We start from the raw sequence: 19089 nt of genomic DNA, 5'->3' as shown, positions 1-19089 counted from the left end.
CAGATTCACGAAACGATCTTACGCCAAAAATGTGCGTAAGACAAAACTTAAGAACAAATTTGTATTCACGAAACGAAATTTTCGCAAGTTTTGCGCAGGTTACGACGAAATTCTGCGACAGCTCCGAAGCTGTCTTACGCACTTCTTACGATCAAATCAGCATGGCCGACAGCGTCGCGGTCGTGACGACCCACGGACGTTTATTTTTTTTACGTGCGCTTCTGACGCGTCCCGACTTCAAGCAGCAAGAAAAAAGTAAAAAGTACTTGAAACAGACCACGACGAACAAGAACGCTGGATCCACAAACACCCGGGAAAAGCTCCCACGGCCACGATCCCACCGAACGCGACCAAACGAGCTGGGCAGTTAGGCCTAGCAGGCACTCCGCGACTCGGCGACCGTCTGCCCACGACCGGCTGGCGTGCTGAGTGGAATATGCCCGCGCGACCCTTGTGAACCCTTCCCATATTATACTTTGATCGCTGACCTCTTGTTATCTCCTTGTTTCCCGAGGCAACGGTGACTCTCGCCGATGAAAAAGCGGTGAATCTCCGACAGACGCAGCAAAGGTAAAGCAGCCGTCGCTTTGACCGCTTTGACTAGCAGACGTAAAGCAGACGACGTTAACTGCGCCAACCCGCCGACGCCGTTAAAGAGTGAGGGGTCTCGCCGCACACGAATGGGGAAAAGTATTTGGGAGGGAACTTGCCTCGGTTCTAAGCAAAAAAACCTCGGCGCCCCGGGACACCTCGCCAGTGAGTCCTTTGACTTCCCTCCTTGATGCGCGTCTGCTAGTTGTTAGACAAAAACAACGTACCGCTCGAGTTATTTTGTCTGGGCGAGGTCGAGTTCGCTCCGAAAGTCGCAGGAAAGGTAAGACAGACGCAGACGATGTTGCGAGCAGACGACGTTGCAAAGGAGCAGACGACGCTGAGATAGGGGGCTGCGATCAGCCAATCAGGGTTCGGCGTTCTGACGTCACCGCTACTTCCTTTCTTATGCGCAGAAGACGAAAATGAGCCCACTTGCGAGGCGTATTGTTTCTTATTTATATTAATGATTTAGTATCTAACATTTCTTCACCAGTCTGCTTGTTCGCTGACGACTGCGTTCTCTATCGCAAGATCACTGACCAATCTGACATTGTTCATCTTCAAACAGATCTTAACTACATTGCTCGCTGGTGCGATGCTTGGCTAACGGAATTAAATACGAATAAATGCAAGTCCATGAGAGTATCGCGCTCTAACACTATATGTCCTACATACTACATTAACAATGCACCCCTATCACCTGTTTCCAGTTACAAGTACCTCGGCGTCTAAATCACCTCTAATCTTTCATGGAATACCCATATTGAGCATGTTGTTGGTAATGCCAACCGTATGTTGGGTTACTTAAAACGCAATTTTTCTCAAGCGCCTTCATCGATAAAACTTATAATGTACAAGTGTCTAGTCCGCTCTAAATTGGAGTACGCTTCATCTGTGTGGGATCCCGGCCAACATTGTCTTGTCACTGCATTAGAAAGCATTCAGAATCGAGCAGCTCGATTTATCTTATCTAACTATCATCGTACTTCCAGTGTAACATCTATGAAAATAACTCTGTCATTACCTGACCTATCTTCCCGCCGTAAATGTGCTCGTCTCTCTTTATTTCATAAAATCTACTATCACAACTCACTTTTACGTCAGTGCCTCATGCTCGAACCATCTTATCGCTCAGCTCGCCTTGATCATGCTCATAAGGTTGGCATACTAAGTTACAACACTAACGCATTCAGTATGTCATTCATACCTCGTACGTCAACAGATTGGAACCGCCTTCCCGCTTCAATTGCCTCCATCACTGACGTTTCTCTTTTTAAACAAGCACTTTGTAACAGCACCCTTAGTTGACTGATTTAATTGCCATCATTTTTTTTTGTGTTCACTCCCCTCTGAAATGTACTATGTACCTTGAGGGTAAATAAATAAATAAATAAATAAACTGTGATATTTCACACAGACTAATAATTAAAAAAACTGCGCGTCAAACCGATTTTGAGGAATAATTGTTTATCACGTGCTCCTCTCGCCATTAAGCTGGAATGCAGTCGACATCAACTTAAAGTGCTCCGTTTATTTATCGTATGATCAAGAACGCCGTTTACTACAGGTTCCTTCAGCTAAGGGACCTAAGCTAAAGGCACCTTTACGCTGCCCTGTGAATTGGGTATTAGTGACAATGGACTACAATTTCGATGAAGGTCGTCAGCCCTCTGACCTATCTCGTGCAAGTGCAAGGAAAGGTACGCTTCGTGCATGCAGACCACAGGAGAAGTCGGTAAACACCTAGGGAGCCACCAAGTACTTAGCTTTGCTTAGACCAAAGAGACCGTTCATTTGGCGATTCGTCGTCCTTGCAAGCAATATCAGACAGTCCCAGGGCAAGACCAGCTAGTTCAATTGCCAATGATTCGAAGTTTTCGGACACTGCAGTCAAACCTGCTTTCACAGCCTCCGCCACGTCATCGGAAGTATCGCCACGTCAACGAAATCGAAGCGTTACGTTGCGACGAGGCTCTCCAGCCCTGAGGCCCCCTTCCCGGTTCAGTTCGGACAAGTTCTCCTGATGGGGGAAGTATGTTGTATACTGGCAAAGATGGCATGCCAGCAGTCAACGGTGGCGCGAGCTCGGCGCGAGCTTGGGCATGCCATGCTGCCATAGCTCGCGATCGGCACCAATTGTTTGTTATAAAATTGAACCTTCATCTGGAATCACCTGCTCGAGGCTTTCTTGGTGACGACTTAATAATATTTAAATATGTTTTTCGATGCTTTCCGTTGTTACATAATGTTTGAGGTTATCAAGGTCAGGCACAACTCTGTCCAAATGACGAATGGAAACGATTTTGTAGGGACTGACAGTTTTGCGTTTATTTACAGTTGAAGCCGCTACGCACGTTGGATATAATAGATAGCTAACTTAATATTGAATATACGTGTTACAATTTATTACTTTACAGCACTTTTGTGTGCCGGGTGTTCAATTTGTATCTGGTTTATGAAAACCTTTTTTTTTAAGTTGTGAAATTTTTAAATACGTTTAAAAGCAATTCGCGCGCTTCAACTACAACAAATATTTTAGTCGGCGTCGGAATTCTGAACATAATTCAATTTTAGTTTCATTAAAATTGTGTAATCTATTTGACCGGTGATGGCCAAATAAATTCTAAATTTCTGAAAAACACAAAACCAATCTAATCATCTAATCCCAATTTTTAACCCTTATTTTCCACCGGCCCTTGAAGTCGGCAAGCTTCCGTCTTACTGGAAAATCGGTAGAGTTATCCCCACTTTTAGAAGTGGGGATTGTAATGTTGTATTGAACTATCGCCCAATATCTCTCACCGGCATCTCGTGTGAATTACTAGAGCACGTCATTTTGTCTTCTGTCATGAACTATCTGGAAAACTATGATCTGCTTTTTGAAAATCAACATGGTTTTCGTAGGACATATTCGTGTGATACCTAGCTACTTCGTTTCGTTCACGAGCTTCACAGTAACCTTATTAAAAGATTACAGACCGATGTGATTTTCATTGACTTTTCTAAAGCATTCGATAAAGTGCCCCACCAACGTCTGCTAAAAGAATTAACCCAACTGCGTATTCATAATTCAATAATCACTTGGATAAAAAATTTTCTATCCGATCGCACACAGTACACTGTTGTAAGAGAGTCCCGTTCACCTCTTTCTCATGTAACGTCCGGTGTACCCCAAGGTAGTGTTCTGGGCCCCTTGCTGTTTTTAATATACGTTTACGAGCTTCCTGCTAACCTAACATCTGAAATTTGCCTATTTGCTGATGATTGTGCTTTATAAAGACCAATAAGTGATAATAATGATCACCTCCTTTTACAGGCTGACTTACTAATAATAGAAGAATGAAGTCAAAAATGGCAAATGACAGCTAATATAAATAAAGCAAGAGTAGTGTCTTTCACCAGATCACAGTCCCCATCACTCGTTTCATACCAACTCAACGACACAATAATTGACCCCTGTACATCTTATAAATACCTCGGCGTTCATTTAACCTGTGATTTATCTTGGGCAACTCACATTAATTTTGGTTTATTTAAGGCTAATTCAGCATGTCAATATCTTTGGTGCAACCTCAAACTGCCTTCACCTCAAGTTAAACAATTATCATACGTAACATTTGTTTGATCTCGTCTGGAGTATGCGTCTTCTTTATGGTCCCCATGGCAGCATTACCTGATTATGAAATTTGAGGCAATGCAAATCCGAATTTTAAGGTTCATTTTCACAGACTACTCTCGTTTCACTCGCGTAACATGCCTAAGGAGCAAAGCTAACATTCACTCACTCTCATTTAGCCGCATTCTTTCTCGACTAACCCTGTTTCATAAATTATACTATAACAGTGCCTCTATTAGAACATCCATCTTCCTTCCACCCCACAGCATATCTCTCCGCCATGATAACTCCCGCAAAGTTTGCCCAACTTTTAGTTAAACTGTGTCATTTTATAATTACTCTCTGCCCATGACAATCAAGGGCTGGAGTAAATTACCCGAAAGCGTTGTAAACAAGACTAACTCTGATAGATTTGCCTAAAAACTGATCAGTTACTTTGAACATGTCTATCTGCTAATTTTTTTTTCTCTTCCTTTTTACTGTTCAGAGTGCATACTGTTAAGAATAATAATACTATTGTGTAATGTTGACAGCTACTTGTATTTTGTTGTTTTTTGATTCACTTGTATTTCTGACTTCCTCTTCGTGAGTGTTAATTTATTTTCAACGACGATTATTAGTTTGTTATTGAAACCCCTTGTATAATGTCCTAACGGGCCCCAAGGAATAATGAATGAATGAATGAATGAATAAATGACAGAAGGTTTCCTTGAGATGTCAGATTTTGAGCGTTTTCTTCCCGGTTTAACAGACGTTACTTTTCCCTCAATTGGGTGTCGCCCTCCTATTAGTGCATGCAACTGCAGGAACGTTGTACAAAGATCTTTGTTACAGTTCGCAAACACTACATGCAGTATGTTAAGTTATTCTTAAATAAATCATGCCTGAGTGCTATAGTGTGATGGCCTCCATGCTGTCTAAGCTAAAAAATATCGGTCATCTACTGTCTAAAGTTCAATTTTGGATGGAATGCAAATTTTAGGGGGCGATCATTTGAAGCTGTTAGAAATACGTTAAAAGGATGCTAAACCAGATTTTGCTGTCCATAATAAGTAGAGCACGACCTCTCCACGAGCCAGCAGCCGCTGGTGTTCACGAGCACACTCAACCAAATTGACGCCATAGTCCTTCATTAACGCATAAAATGACAGTGAAATGTGTGGGACCGGGAAAATGGAGAATAAAGATAACCTTTTCATCTCCATAGTGGCGTCTGGTGATAAAAGCTAGGCGATTAATAGGCGTAACAAACACGTGGAGTTCACTTTTGGAGACGAAGTCCTCTCTTTATTCTCCTTTTGCCCAGAGCCCATCCATACATTTCACTGTCATTTTAAGCGGGGATGGGGGACTAAGACGTCAATTTCGTTGCGTGTGCTCGCGCCTACCGGTCACTACTGGCTCATGGAAAGATCGCGCGCCACTTTTTATGGACACTAAAATGTTTGGTTCAGTATCCCTTTAAACATACTTTTTTTTAAGTGTAGCACGTTGTTTATTATTTCACAGCTATATTTAACGGGAATCTTTCGTATCACGTCAGATTACGTTACGCAAAGTCACGTAATCTGACGCGAAGCTGCCATTCGGTGTCACATAACACCCTGGCGTCACGTTGCTTCCCGTTACGTGATGCCGAGACACTTAAAACTTCCTCGCTAAATTCAGCTTGGAAATGCACTAATGGACGGACGAACGGATAGGCGGACGGACAAAACTATGGGATTGGGGGTTGAGCTAAAATTCATCCAATGCGTTAATAATCATTCAATGATTGATTGATAGATCATTTGATTGAATAATTGGTTGTTTGATTGATTGTAGGAGGAGAAGTAATTCCTTCTGCTTCGGCTTGCGTATGCTAATATTCTTTTTCTTTTCCCCCGACAGTGTTGAGCGTGTCCATGTTCGTGCTGTACATGTCCTTCATGGCGGTGTCCCTAAACGAATCCGCGATCACGTCCGTCTTGGTCGGCCTGCTCATCTGCTGTCCCGAGCCCATGTTCTTGGCGGATCTTGCTTTCCTTACGGCAGGTAATGGGGAGGGGAGGGCTAGAACAACACATTGCTAGGACTGAACACCACGGGCAGCCATTCTTAATCCGAAATGCCCAGCTCTGGCGTTCGCTACCAAAAATTCTGACAGCTAATGCCCTTGCATGTGACTTAACTAGGAAAACAAACAAGGGCGCTGTGCGTTTTCTTCAGCATTCATAAACTGCCCTTGAGTGTCCGTCTACCTGTTTATTTATTCCCTATACAAATGATTACGCATATGTATCTACATATCAATTAGTACTTTGCAGGGCATCATCTATTAACATACGGGTGCGGACCTCTTCTGCCCTGTGATGACCTAACTTTAACGCAGTCACTCAAACTGTAACCGGAACCGAAAACCGTTTAGGAACAATTTTCTTTTCTCTCACCGTAACCGGAATGAAACAGATATTTGAAATTTATAAAAACCCTAACCGTAACCCTAACCGTAAATTATTTACCGGTAACCAACCTTAGCCGATATTAACCCAAAAAAAAGAATATTGTTTTTCTTAAGATTTTCTCGAGAAGGGAGCTTGAAAATTTGTGGCCATTTGACAGAGGTACCGTCGGCGAGTGGTGCATCTAGTAATATATTTCTGTTCAATTTAAATTTAGGGTTAATAGTACCTAGTGGGACCAGTGGCCGAGATTATGATAAAAAGTCGATATCTCTAAATTAAGGGGGTACCTTTAGAAAAACAAGCGGGAGTGGGGAGGGGGTACACCCTCCCTAGGGGGCGCGTTGGGAAATCACTGGACGGAATCAGTGAAAAGTTGGGTACACGTTGCCTGCAATAATGAGTAATTCTATGTTTTTTTTTCCTTTTTTTTTATGCTTAAAACGTTTTTGTTAACGTTAGCACGAAAAGAACGTCGTTCAAAAACGGCGTTCTTTTCGTGCTGTTGCCCGTGGGAGCGATACCGCTGGTGACACAAGGATCACATGCACCCGTACCTGCTTGCGTGCGGGAAACAGAGAAGAGCCGTTTTCGAGCGTCGCTCTCCCATGGATCTTGCCAACTGATCCTTTGAAGGCCGTTGCCTCAGCTGGCAATGCACGTAGCTCATGATACGGAGCGCTACAGTTTGTTGTTTCGATGCGTATTTTTGGTTACTCACCGTTTCTTAAGGGGCATGAGGTTAACGTGCCTTCCCTGTAGGAGGTATTCGGATTACCTTTGCTAAAAGATGTTTGCCAGCAGCGCGAGCTGATGGCATTGTGTTTCTTTTTAAATCCACAGCTTGACGCGGTTTCGCAGAGGCATACCTTTCCAGCGGCTATCGCGTAGGTGAAATATGCCAAGTCACTGGGTCGTGGTCACATGCGCGGTCTGTGGTATTCCACAAGAGAAAGTTACACGGACTATTAGGATGCATTCCACAGCCCAGCAGACAAAGAGGGCAGCGCGCACAACGCGTTCGTTGGAATGGTCTACAGTCACTGACAGGATGGGAGCCGCAGGGAAGTGTTTCAGTTGTACCGCTACCAGCCCGAGCTTCCAAGCTTTAATGACACTTCTGTGTCTCGCACGCATCGCCCAAGCGAGACGGGAAGCAACGAGCGCGAGATGGTGGCTGGGCATCAGAAGTTGATGCCCTGCCCTTCTCATCCCGTGTGCGACAATGCGCAGTGCACGTTCTTCTGCTTCTACCACTTGGGTTGCGATGATGTTAGAACGCCGAACACTTATTGGCTGACTGAAAAAGACAATTGGTTTGTGGACCTCAAAGCATCTGGCCATTGAGGTCTACCGAATATCCTTTTCATCAAAGCCAATCAAAGCTCGTGTCGTACTGACGTCACCGCCACTCCTGCTCAAGAAGCAGACGACTTCCTCTCCGTGCAGCTATAAATCAACCGTTAGCTGAGCGGAAATTGCGCTGCTGTTTGCTTTTGCTACGGCGCTGGCCACGGGCTTGAATCTCGTATTCACGGAAAAGAACTGAAGTAGGGGAGGAGACAGGAGTGCTTGCGAGTACGTCGAGATGCCCTAGCTCTGAGTAGAAAGGCACTGAGCACATGCAACGGTAAGCTGCCTTCGTCTTACATCAAAGTGCAACAAAAAGCGTTGTCTGTCCTTCGCCCAGTGTTTTGTGCTCAAACACCGAGCACCGTATGCAGGGTCCGGCGTTTGAACGCCAAATGCTGCACGCCAGACCCTGCTTGAGGAGTACACGACGCTCTTTCTTGCTCTGATTGGAAGAGGACAGTGGATGGAGGCAAAGGCAGCATACTCCGCGCCTACCCACTTTCTATCCATCCATGGCTCGGAGTTTTAACGTCAATACGCGGTCTCATCTTTTTTTTCCATCGAAATTTTCGCTCTTCGTATAGCGTTTAAAGAAAAGTTATTGGCCGTGCAGTGGATCGACCCTGTCCTATGTGTTGTGTTGCACGCAGCCAAGTCGCGCATCGTTGAGACCCTAATGATGGGCGAGGCTCTCGTCGGGCTCTCCATCCTCTGGTTTGTGAAGCACGTCGTCGCTAAGGTGACCACAGCGGGTGAGTGAGTATGTTTGACCCGTAACATCCAAATGACTGAGATATCTTGGCTTTTAATCACGGCGTAGAATGCATTTGAAAACGTGGCCGTTCTTTACGTGTGTGCCGAGCGTGCGGCAGCGTAAGATTTATAAAAAAAAAATATACTCTGTTTTGAAATATTTTGTTGATAATTTCGCGTGACAGGATGACTTCACATCCTAACGTCACGCGACTGTGTAGCGTGATGACGTCAGGCGCGTGACGCTATGATATCGCGTGACACCATCACCTGACACATTGACCTCGCCTGAGTCACAGCGTCAAGTCGTGGTGTCACGCCACGCGGAACAGTGTCAGGTGATACCGAGACGTGACGTGACGGGGTCACGCGTGGTAACGTAACGTTACACCCCGACCGGTAGTTGACTGCTTGTTCTGACATGCACTACCGTGGAGTATACGAGTATGCACGGATGCACGAATGGGCATACATCGGGAAGGGGGATTCCGTTTTAATTATATACCACTCCATCCGTTAAAAGAAAAAAATGTCTTGGTCAGATTCGAAATCAAAGTCGAGTGTTGATCTAACAATTTTTCATGGTGCTAATGTGAACTTTCACTCCTGATACCTTTGTTCGGCACTCTAGCATATCAACGTGTATTTTGATTCTGCTGGGTTGCGCAAAGTTAAAGGGAAGGTGAAACCCTTCTTTTAAAAATTAGACAAAGGTTGATTCTAGCGTAGTTGTCTCCCGTGAATCTGAATATCACATTCGCTTTCGCCTAATTAGTAACTAAACGCGAGAAAACACATAAATACCTCCGACCAGTCGTTACGTCGTAAGATATCTTTCGAACACCAAGCGCGTGTCACTCGAAGGCCTCGCGTGCCATCGCAAGCTTGCCAGGTATTATTCTTCTGGATTGGCGCCAGTCATGACGTCTTTTTCAGCCTTTCTTTTTATAAAGAGCAATAGTGCGCGTGCATAGTTTTTATAGGCGCTGAAGAAGCGCTAGAGCGGAGACTCTGAAAACTCAATTTGTGATGTCTCGCTCCGTGAAGGAAGGCCTTCAGCAGTACTTTAATTTTAACAGCAGCACAAAACTAAAAGGAAAAAAGAATACTGTGACTGATATTCTATATCTTGGAGATCAAATGAAGATTGTTTAAATGTGTTTCCTTAAGTACAAAAGCGCCTCGGCTTCCTTTTAAACTGGTTCCAGAAACAAACCTACCAAAAGCGGCAGCCTGCAAGTTTGAATAGCTTTACCTACCTTGAATTTTCACGTACTTGGCTTCATGTGCACAAACGTGGCCGTAGACAACTCGCCCTGCCTGAAACCTGGTATAAGGGGCCTCCATATTTAAATGCCAAAGAATTAACTGTGCCATGGAGCGAGCCGACGTCATCAGCTTTGAAGCCGTGCAAACGTCACCTTAACTCTTTCTCCAAGTGAAGCCGGCACCTGGCTTTGAAACCACACGAAAATCCTAGCCAAGCGGCACCTAGTTTCCCCGATCCCAACGGAGCAGAGTGAATCTGATGGGTTTCGGCTTCGGTCCCATTGGCTGGCGCCCGTCATAGTTTCAAGGAACGAGGCCGCCACTGGCCGCTGCGCGTCAGTTTCAACGACCGCCGACCCATGGCGCTGCGTGTCCGCGCCATCAACGTGGCGGTAACACGAAGCGTCCAAGATCAGACCGGCGTGAAGAGCACGCGCTCTGCAGTCGACGCAAATACGCCGCAGATGAAATAAGGGAGAGGAACAATGACATGCATGCTTTCTTATTCACAACTCATAAGAAGTGCTTAGGTGTACCACGAGCTTTTTTGTTATTTTTTTCTTCTAACGTCACCGTTCTTAGCACTGGGGTCGACAAACCTCCACTATGCTCCGTTTTTCCTCCCGATAAAACGCACAAAGAGCTGCGAGCCTTTCGAATTAGATGCAGTGCGGTACGAGTTTCACGTAGCGTTTAAAGAGCCTCGTAGCGACGCCAGGGGCGCGTGGCCACGTGCAACGTCCACAGCGCTGAATTGCCCGGAATTGCTCGTAGCTACCACCGCGGTCCATCGGAAAGTAAATCGAAGTATAGCTGCGGCGCCGTAAATATTATACTGGGTGATTCAAGGAGCGGCCAGGCTCTTTAGATCGACCGCAAAATTTGGTTTTTTAACCTATCGCGCTACTACTTTGCGCAGCGTTGACCACAGATGGTGCATATTTTTTTTGTCAAATTTGCAAAGTGCGAACTTACCTAAGGAAAAAGTAAAGAAAGAAAAAGGCTTAGCTCCTATGGAAACGCAAAGTCACCGGTCTTCAAACAATACGGCGCCGTTTCACACGGGAGACAAGAAATGGCGCAAGCGGTCGCGATGCCAACTGCCGCCAACAAACGAACATACGTCGCCGAGAGAAGGCGTCTTTAGTAGACGATCTTTTCAACTCAAAAGCGGCGCGCGTTCCGCAGGCGGCGACAATCGCAGAAACAAAAACAGGCGCGGTAACAACAAGGAACTGCAAAGCAGACGACATCAGTACCCCCAAAAAAAACAGTCAAAATATTGCGACAATCCATTTTTAATCTATTATTTGTCCATTCAATATGTTCTATTAGTAAGGATGATAAAATAATGCATTGGCAAACAATATCAGAAAAGCTCGCGGCGCTTTTGAGTCGAAACGTTCGTCTGCTAAAGAAGCCGGCTCACGGCGACGTATGCTCGTTCGTTGGCTGCTACGTGAAGCTCTTGGCAAATTTTACGAAACAAAATGCACCATCTGTGGGCAACGCTGTACAAAATCGTAGCGCGATAGGTTAAGAAACCGAATTTTGCGGTCGATTTAAAGAGCTTGGTCGCTCCTTGAATCACACAGTACTTCGCTTTACCTTATATTTAGACGCAGCCGACGCTACAAGGTGATGAGACCAATCAGAGATCGTCGTAAGCGCAGCATCGTGGTGTTCGTCGCGTTTCTGTAGATGTTCTATCATCGCTGAACCAATCATAAACAGAAAAGGCCCAGTGACTTGAGCTTTTGACGCTGATTGATTAGTACAGTTAGCTCGTAGCGTTGCTTGCGGGCGGACTTCAGCTGAGACAAAGTACAGACAGTTTAACGGGTAACTGCCAAGAAAAAAGTTTCTTCAAACAGCTTAATTTGAACAAGCATGCCAAAAAACAATTTCTCTGCTGGAAAACAATTTTTTTATCAGCAATATTTATTGCGTCAGACTGATTTTAGTTTGCGGTTATTTCGTCCGTTTTAAATCGCGCGCAACGAAGTCGGTGTTCCGTGACGTTTAGCCCCAATTGGCTGCTATACTTTTCATTGGCTAGGAGTTTGATTGACAGCTTAGATCTTGGCTGTTAAACCTTTGTTATATGCTACAATTTCATTTTGGGCGGGATATTTCCATGCAATGAGAGTTATCACTTTTGTTTTTACAAAAGGTTTACAAGACGAGCGCTTCGGTGTGCATTCATGCCATAACAAGCAAAAGCTTCGCCATTCTTTCATGGCCGCCGCAGTATCTGCTCCCGCCTGTCTCAACTACCTCGACTAGTCGTTTCGCCGAAGTGATCAGTGTTTTGTGTTGACCCAGGTGCTTGATTGAGACTTACTGAAGTGAAGTAGTGTGTGTTTAGCAGCTGTGGCATATGTTAGTGATGGGAAGCGACACGGGGTTTTGGCTTTTATAGCGCGGTTTGTAAATTAGGTTTCCCTCTTTGCTTTCTTAGCGTGCAATTTTTCTTTTTTTGCTTGCGCGTGCAAATGCCGTCTCTTTAGAGATGTTAGCTCCTGTAAAGGGCTGCGTGATGACTGATCGCTACAACGAGTCTTCTAGCAGACATGTCGACCCGAAAGATCACAAACTGAATGCAATTTCGCTGCAGGCAATCGGGCGTTCGCGTAGGACAATCGAGTCCAGCTATGTTCTCGTCATTTCGCTCCGGAGGCCTTCGAGATTCGCACCGGGTGGACCGAACGTCCGCGGCTGAGACACAGCTGTAACGTAAAAGACCTGGCACAGTCAGGTTATTACGTAACAGCTGTCCGGAGAAGCCTTCGGACTATCAAATTCTGCTATAGACGACGACAAATTGTTTTTTCTCGGCTTCCGAACCATTCTACGTAATTATCGTAAATGTTGGCTTGTGATTACGCCTTTGTATATCATCGTATTCGTTTTGCTGCAAAGACGCAAACGACGGGCATAACAAAATCGTTTGCATATTCCGCATACTTCGCAAAAGAACTTCCCCAGTCATTTTGCGAAACACGGAGTACGCACCGTCCTAACTTGACAGTCTTTTACCTGCTTTAGAGCAGCTTGTACCCTCCAGTAGATATTCCTACTGCTTGACGGTGACAGCGGAGGAAAAACCAATCTCACACCAGACACTTCGGAAGCCAAGCGCACGCGCTGAACTTACAACTGTTGTGTGTTCGACTGCTCCATTTTTCTCTTCAACGTCTGGGTTGACTTTTCAGAACGTGATAAGTAGAAGAAGTAGCACGAAGTACAAGAAAAATTCTAAAGACAAGGCAAAAGAACTGTAAAAGAGAAAAAAAAATAACAAAGAAACGGAAAAAATATATAAACGAAACACTTCTACGAATCGTCCCTCTCCCTCATCGCTATCATTTAGATAGAAATTGGAGCTCTTTGGTCGACAGCACTATAGAAGGACTACTTACACACTTGTCCTTCAGGTGTACTATCCTTTCCACTTCCATTATTTCTCTTGTCAATGCGTTTCGACTCCTACCTCTTACAGAAGAATTTTCAAAATGTGCTACACAGCCACAATCACGACAATGCATTCCCAAGTGTCTAGCTACGACTCGGTGGGTGTTATAAAAATGCTCTCTTAAACGATCATTCAAATACCTTCCAGACTGGCCTACATACTCTCTACCACATGAGAGTGGGACAGAATATACGACTCCTTCAGTACAACTTACAAAGCTGTTTTGGTGCTTTTTTGAACAGCCAACTTCCCGGTGTGCCGATCCGTTTACCTTCCTGCAAAGGCTTAGAAGCTTGTTTGGTGCTGAAAAAGCAACATTAATGTTAATGCAGTTACCTATCTTTTTTAGACCGTGCGAAAGTTTATGTATATAGGAAACAACGGCCGTCCTTTTCTTTTCTGTATTGCGTTTACGTCGTTCACCCCACCTTATTATCTTCAATAAATCCTCTGCCACGGCTGTAAGTAATGTACTAGGATATCCTTTTGACTTTAACCTGGCAATTTGAGCATCAAAGCTAACCTTAAGTGAATGAATACAAGACTTATTAAGCGCATTGGTGAGCCATAATTTAACAATGCCTTGCTTAACAAGCTTGGAGTGTGCTGACTGAAAATTAAGAAGGGGTTTCTTCTCTCTCGGTTGGTATGACCATATACATGATGCTCCGAAAAAATTAATCTGAGTTCCAAGAACCGCAAGGAACCTTCTGTGGGGAGCTCATGAGTGATTTCTAGTGGATCTATACAGGATTTACAACAGGAAAGAACGTTGGAGACCAATATTTGAAAGTCATTAGCTGCACAATCTAGCACAATCAAAAAATCATCAACAAAGCGAAACACCTTCACAACGGTAGAAGCACCTCGAGCAGTAGAAATGCTCGAGGAATGTGCCGCGCGCCACTTTTGGGAAATTCATGGTATCCTAAATCTCTCTTAGTGCTGCACTGTGCCGCCATTAACTTCCTAAAGGCTGCACGTTCACGTGCCTCGTGCATCGACAAACCTTGCGCTACTTTTGAAACATGAAGGGGTTTTATTCGATCGCCGTCGGCGTGTCTCAGCTTCGTGGTCTTTGCTAGTGGCGCACCGGCGGAGGCGATTGATCTGACAAACCGCGTTCGGCTTTCGCTAACAGACGGCGTTCGTAAAATGGCGTCAGCTGTTGCTGGCTTCACGCGGCTGTACCGTGCGTGCTTCTATTCATTCGGCGTTCGTTGCCATGGTGACGGCGAGGAAAGCAGACGAACTTTATGTTGCGGAAGAACGCTGCGGCGCAGCGACACCAGGTGCGTTCTAAGGCCCTTCCCGCATGCATTTCAATGGGCCGAAGGCGAACAAAAAGTGTTTGAAATAAGGACTTAACGCAGAAGGCTGCATTTCTCCAGCGCCTAATAATTTGACAAGCCTTAAATGAAAAACGCGTTTTTTTTGGCCATCCCGCTTCCTGTTTTTTTATCCGTAACATGGGTCTAAAGTATCAAACTGCCCTTTTGCCTGGTCTTTAGAATTTTCCTTGTACTTTGTAGTATTTTCATTTTTCACAAGTTCTTTACCCAGTATTTAGATGGCACTACTGTTCCACCATTGCGCCGTGCTGTCAGGGTCGCGTCCCCGTGGCGCCCTCTCCCCCTCCCCCCGTTCCCCCCCCCCGCCCCCCCCCCCGGTTTGTTTGCCGTTAATAAACATGCTTCAACCACCGACCGCATCCGACGTGTCTCTCTCCTTCCGGGGCCCCCCGCGCCCGGCTCGCCGGTCACCTCTTCAGCATGTGAGACCCCTCGTTCTTTTCCGCAGGCCCACGCAGGCACTGCTCTTCGTTATAATCTCGGGTGTCCGCATTTTCTTTTAATACTACATTTTTGGCGACGAGGATTTATCGAGGAATTACTACGTTTTTGGTGACAAGGATGAGATAATTTTTTTTCCCCATTTCGAACCTTCGCGCCTTCTAAGGCTTCCTTTCGCCGCTTTTCGTCAAGGCTCTGCTCTTTTGAGCGTCGTTTCTGAGAGGGTCCGAGCGGTTGGTTGGTCGTACTCCCCGTGCGACGGACTGGATGTTTAATTTTTTTCTCCTCTTCGCGGCATATTTGACGTTCGGAATGGCGTTGTGCAAAGTTCCCGCCAATTTTCTCAACACGCCCGGTGAACCGACGACGCCGTGGCAAACATGGAAGCGCGGCTTCCTCAACTACCTCGAGGCGATCGACGCCGAGGATTTTCCGCCGAAACGAAAGAGGGCAATTTTATTTTAATTTCTCGGCGATGAAGGCAATCGCGTCGTAGATGCGTTCAACTTGGCAGGTCCGTCCGCTAGCGCGACTCGGGACGAGTTCCAAGTTTTGTTGCCCGCTCTGGACACCCATTTCGTTTCCGCTCCAAACATCATTGATGAGCGTGGGAAGTTCGTCAACCGAGTACAAGGTCCAGGCGAGACCGTTCTCGAGTATCTTGGGGCGCTCAGACGCCTAGCATCCTTTTGCGATTACGGCGAGGCTTTAGAGAGCCGCGTCGTGGAGATGTTTATTTCGGGTATCCACAGCACGGAAGTGCAGGATCGTCTAAAGGGGTGTCCAAACAGGACACTACAAAACCCGCGACTCCGGCAAATCGTGGCGCGCTCTGCCGCGATCCGCTTCCGGCCGTCGCAGGGAAATTTCCCTCCGTCAATTCTTCCCGGAGGGAAACTTCCCTCCGTCAAATCTCCCCCTCGCTTCCTCCACGGCGGCCTTGCTCTGCTCATCACGTGGGTCCGGAGAGCCACTCACACGCTCTGTTGGCTGTCGGTCAATCGCTCAAGGCCTCCGCTCGCAATACGGAACCGCATCGGACGCCATCACGACGAAAGTGAATCTCGACAAAGAAAGCAGATCCGAGGCGGGCGAAACGCACCCTTTGACGCAGGAATGTCCCAAATCCACCCAAAGCCGGACCTCCTTGGCCTTCGAGCCGAGGCGACGGCGGTACGCGAGGGCGTTGGCGAGGTGAGCCAGACGCAGGTGGCGTGTGACGTCAATGTGAAGAGGAGAGCAGTCGTGATCGTAAAAATTTTCACAACTCCTGCAAACATTTTCACGACTCCGACAGACCGTAAAAATAGAAGCGTCCGCTTCAATTTTCACGATTTGTCGGAGTCGCGGGTTTTGTAGTGCCCTGTTTGGACACCCCTTAATCCGAGAGTCCGACGGAGCTAACGCACCTAGCCTCGATCCTGCTGTCTAACTAGCGCAGCATTTCGGACGGGCATCTCGAGATTGCGATCTTTTTCGGCGTTTGTCAGACCAAGATCCAAACGCGTCGCACATGGTACAGCGTGTTAAAGATGGCCGCGATATTCAACCGTTGAGCGACCAGCATGCCCAAAATGGCGAGGGATCATCTTCACGGAGGACTCAGCATCCTCCTCCCCCGTCTCCCCCAAGACGTGAGCGTCCTTCTCCGCCTCCTTCTCCTCCTTCCCCGTCGGGTCGCGAGTGGAGATCTCTTCCCCCATTCATCCGCCGTCGTTCGCTCCCTCACCGAGCTCGCGCGCGCCCGTCGTGCGATTTTTGTTTCTTTTGTGGCCGCAAGAGCCACGCGCAGCAAGATTGTCCGGCATCCCGAGCCGCATGCTTTTCGTGTGGTCGTGTGGGACACTTCGCCAACGTGTGCCGGAGTCGTCCAAGAAACGTCCGTTACCAGCAGGTGGCCTTTTCTGCGGGACGGCGAGCCTCCGTCCGCAACGACTACTACCGTCGACAAGCGCAGTCGACAAGGACTCCTGTGCAAGGCGTCACCTTCCCGGACTACGAGCTCCCAGCAACAATCTGCACCGTCGAGCCGCCCGATGATTTTCCGGAGCGGTGCCATTTCTGTGGTGGCCCCTGCCATCCGAGGAAGTTTTGTCCGGCCGCCCACCGTCACTGCTTCTCCTGCCAGAAGCAAGGACATATAGACCGTGTCTGCGAGAGTCGACCCCGGTGTCAACGACTCGACCGTAGGGGGGCTAGCAACCCTCCCACCGTGTTCGCGTCCGACCACCGGAAGCGTCACCCTTCGGCGCCCCGAGCGCCGCAGTTCCGGCCCCGGGGAGGTACCTTGACCCCGGAGCCCCCGGTTCCTGCTGCAGCTCCGCTTGCAGTCCTTCCCGCTGCAGCCATTCCTGCTGCAGCCCCGCCTGCAGTTCCTCCTGCTGCAGCCCTGCCTGCAGTTCCTCCTGCTGCAGCCCTGCCTGCAGCCTCTAGCACCTCCTTCGAAGGTGCACGGGTGTCAGTTCCGTTCCCGGTACCAGTGTGTTCGACACCCAGCTCGGAGCCACCAGAGCCCCTGGGTCCAGATACATCGACCCCGCGACAAGACAGTCGCCCGCATCGAGCCTGGCCGCTGCCAGAACGCCTAAAAGACAATGTTTTCGTTAACTTTTTCGGCAGCAGTTTTTTCGGACATGTGCAGGACATATAATTTTAATGCGTGTGTGAACAATGTTAATTTTTTTCTTTATCGAGCATACTGCCCCTGCGCAGCCTTTTTCGGCAGTGCTTTCCGCAAATCTCATTGCGACGTGCTTTTCCTTTTCATTCATTTTCTGTTTTCCAGTATCCTGACATAGAATTTTCAGAGGTTGTTTCATTTCAGCGCTTTTCCATACACACCAACTGCCCTGCAGTTTGGTGTCAGTTTTTTACTTCCCTCACTTTTAAAAAAAGTTTATCCAGTTTTTCTAAGAAAGGGAAGAATATGAGAAATATTTTTTTAAGGAAATGAAAGATGTAGTATTTTAATTTTCCACAAGTTCTTTACACAGTATTAGATGGCGCCAAGGTTCCACCATTGTGCCGTGTTGTCAGGGTCGCGTCCCCGTGGCACCCTGCCCCCCATGTTTTTTTACCGTTAATAAACGGAGTTACGCTTACCACCGACCGCATCGGACGTGTCTCTCTCCTTCCAAGGTTCCCCGCGCCCGGCTTGCCGCTCACCTCTTCGGCATGTGAGACCACTCGTTTTTTTCCGCAGACCCACGCAGGAACTGCTCTTCTTTATTTTCTTGGGTGTCCGCATTTTCTTTTATTACTACATTTTTGGCGACGAGGATTTATCGAGGAATTACTACATACTTCGCGCTACTTCTTCTACTTATCACGTTCTGAAAAGTCAACCCAGACGTTGAAGAGAAAAATGAAGTAGTCGAATACACAAGAGTTGTAAGTTCAGAGCGTGTGCTTGTTTTCCTGAGTGTCTGGTGTGAGATTGGTTTTCCCTGCGCTGTCACCGTAAAGTATGGTTCACCAACTCGCCCAAGTATCCATCCTATCAAACTGCCTACTGCAACTGCGGGCAGTGCCAGAGACCAAGGAGACAAAGTTTGGAAAACTTGGTCGCCCACCCCAATTTCTGAGCTCTCAAGTGATTGTACCATAACAAATGCACCAACGCCTCTTCTCAATATAAAAAAGCACTATGTTCACTACGTGAAAAACGGTCTAAGTTCATGAATCTGTGGGCAGATAGGAAATCTCGCCCAAATTTATTCACACCGCATGATGAGCGCAACAAACTCGCGCGAGATTTACAGGAAAATATCGCTGGTGACTTGAGTTTTTCAGAAA

At 46.8% G+C, this 19089-nt stretch overlaps 1 pseudogene; it reads left to right on the top strand.

Moving 5' to 3' along the window:
- Positions 1-15630: 15630 nt before the first annotated feature.
- LOC115314553 lies at positions 15631-17944 on the top strand (annotated as a pseudogene).
- Positions 17945-19089: the final 1145 nt, after the last annotated feature.

This window comes from Ixodes scapularis, unplaced genomic scaffold, assembly GCF_016920785.2.
Source record: "Ixodes scapularis isolate PalLabHiFi unplaced genomic scaffold, ASM1692078v2 PGA_scaffold4__175_contigs__length_147842914, whole genome shotgun sequence".
NCBI lineage: Eukaryota > Metazoa > Arthropoda > Arachnida > Ixodida > Ixodidae > Ixodes > Ixodes scapularis.
The sequence above is the reverse complement of the archived record's forward strand: the minus strand, read 5'-3'. Positions and strand labels throughout refer to the sequence as shown.